The sequence below is a fragment of the Lathyrus oleraceus genome, chromosome 4 (genome assembly GCF_024323335.1).
Source record: "Lathyrus oleraceus cultivar Zhongwan6 chromosome 4, CAAS_Psat_ZW6_1.0, whole genome shotgun sequence".
NCBI lineage: Eukaryota > Viridiplantae > Streptophyta > Magnoliopsida > Fabales > Fabaceae > Lathyrus > Lathyrus oleraceus.
In genome coordinates, this window is record NC_066582.1 from 46,295,965 (window position 1) to 46,298,778 (window position 2,814).

Genomic DNA, 2,814 nt, shown 5'->3' on the forward strand with positions numbered 1-2,814 from the left:
TATATATATATATATATATATATATATATATATATATATATATATATATATCAAATGGAATACATAAACAAATGAGAATAGCTACTACCTCCAATCTTGACAAAATGGGGTTTAGCTCCTCATCATCATTTTACAAAGCAAAATGCAATGGAAGAAAAACTTTGTTTTTCTCTCTTCAAAATATCTCCATGTATCAATGTGTGAAACAATAATGAATGTCTTAGAATAATATGTTCCCCTATCCTAAAAAGGTTGACATTTCCTTAATTGATCATTTTCATCCAAAGCAGAAAAGCTATCCCAAGGCAGACACCAAAATGGCAAAACAGCTGGTCATGAAAAACAGCACCCTTGGCCCAAAATCAGCTTGCTGGATTCGCAGCCTTCGCGGCGCGAAGGAGGTTCGCGGCGTGAACTGAAGCTATCTCAGCTTCCTTGCTTTGCAAGCTTCATCCAAAATCTTCCAAGTGGTATTCTTCCAAAATTGGGCCTCCACATTGCATTCAACACCTCTTCCATATTATGATGTTGCATTCCAAAAGCTCTCACATCCAAAATTCTACAAAACTAACAAATATGTGAAATAACTATTCAAAACAAAATAAATTAAACCTAATTGCATTTATACAAAATAGTGAGAATAAAAGTGTGTAATTACATCAAAACTTGGTAAAAGGGACCAATAAAATGATATAAAAAGTAGTACTAATTGGTCCCTAACAACTCTCCCCAACTTAGCATTTTGTTTGTCCCTAAACAAAAGTTTCCACCCTTACAACCAAAGCAATGACACAAAAGATTGAAACAAGGATTTACCAAGGACATTCAAATGGTTCAAAAGTGTTTGGCAATTTCTCAATCCACCTATCTCAGTTCTAGACAAAACACGAATAAGAGAAATGGTTGAGTGCAAAAATCATTCCAAGGAATTCAAAGCCATATATGTCAAAATTGAATCAAACTTACACACACATCATAATAATGATGAATAACATGAAGTGTTACTTTCACTCATCCAAGCAATTTAATCAATAACAATTCAAATCATGTGGTTATCATAACAAATACCAAATCATGTGAAAAATGAGAATCAAGAGGTCTTTCAAAGGTTGTAAAGTGGCTTAGGTTACAAGAAAGGATATGATTAAGAGAATTCAACAAAGTTGCCTATCCTAAGGGAGCATTCTCAAACATTCAACTCTACACAATTTCCCTTTCTTTGATCTCTATTTTTTCTTTTTCTTTTTACATCCACACAACCATGAGCATTTTCTTTGATTTTTTTTTCTTTTCTTTTTTCTTTGCTCTATGGTTTCAAGGGTGATTTCTTTTTCTTGTTTCTTTTCATATTTTCACCCTTTCATAAAAACTCACTTTTCCAAGTTTCTAATCAACTCTTTTTTTCTTTACTCTCCCCAAATTTAGATTCCAAAACCAAATTTATTCAATAATGCTCCCTACTTAGACATAACCAAAAGGCAAAATTTGCAAACAACTCGGTTTGAGGGTTCAATTGATACGAAAGAAATTAGGATTCATTTACTCCAAAATTTTCAATTGATTTTACAATGATCAATCAAATGAATCCTAAATTAAGCTCAAAGGGGTTTAACTAGGGATTACTCCTCACAAGGTTAGTTGATTCAAACTTTTTGGTCAAGTGGTTTTTCTCACAAACAATGCCTCTATCATTTTCAAAATTTTCACACAAAAATAGATTGATGCATGATTTAGCATGATAAGAATGAGTTGAAATAATGCTCGGTTTCCCGCTTTTTAGTGTACAATGGAAAGCTTCCTCACAATTGGTTAAGTCCTATTTTGATTCAAAGGTGACATACATTTCAATGAGTTTATGATATGAAATTTGCACACACCATCAAACTACTCATGTTAAGTCTAGAAAGCGATAAAGTGTACCTTGAAATGCCGACACTAATTCTTATCATCACCACTCGAAGTGTCCTATGCTTCTTTCTTTGCGAACATTTCTTGGTTGCTTTAAGCTTGACTTAAGAGTAAGAACAATTAAACAAAAATGTTGGTAAACCCATTTGATTGTAACACACTTAGATCTCAAATAGTATTCATGCAATTATCAAAACAACTAACAAAAAACAAAGTTTTGGTGAACTAGAGCCACCCAAAAGTACATCAAAAATTTTCCAAAACATAAATAATACAAAGAAAACTCAAAATGACAACAACTCCTCAAATTCACCAACTCCTCAATCCTCCTCCTCTTGGCCACCACCAACAGCTCCAAGGACGTCCTCCATCTCATCATTAGGGTTTGCACCACCTCCCATAAAATTTGGCCTGCCCTCAGGCCAATTAGCATAAGCCACATATTCCGCCTGAGAAGGAAATGTGCGGGCTTCGGGTGCAAGGAACGTGTTTTCTGGAATTGTTGCTGCATAGCATCGAAGATAAATGATTGAGACCTCCTAGAGGCCTTAAAGCTCTCGTAACAATAATTGGCAAACGCCATCTGGTCAAAGACTGGAGTAGTGCGGGGTCGGGGTCGGGGTCTGGATGACGAAGTCCCAGCTCCTTCGGTTCTATCCATTTGGCTTTGGCAGAACCTATTCAAATAGGCATCGTTAATCACACTGGTGATAGAGAAGTGTACTTCATCCGGAATAGCAACATTCGCCCGACGGCAAAGTCCCATGATCAGCCCCGGGTACGCAAGCACACCTGCTTTACCACCAAATTTGGTTCCACTTATAGCCATCTTCCTCATTTCTCCCGCTATGATTGATGCTACATCCACAGATTTTCCGATCATAATGTAGTACAACAAACACCCTA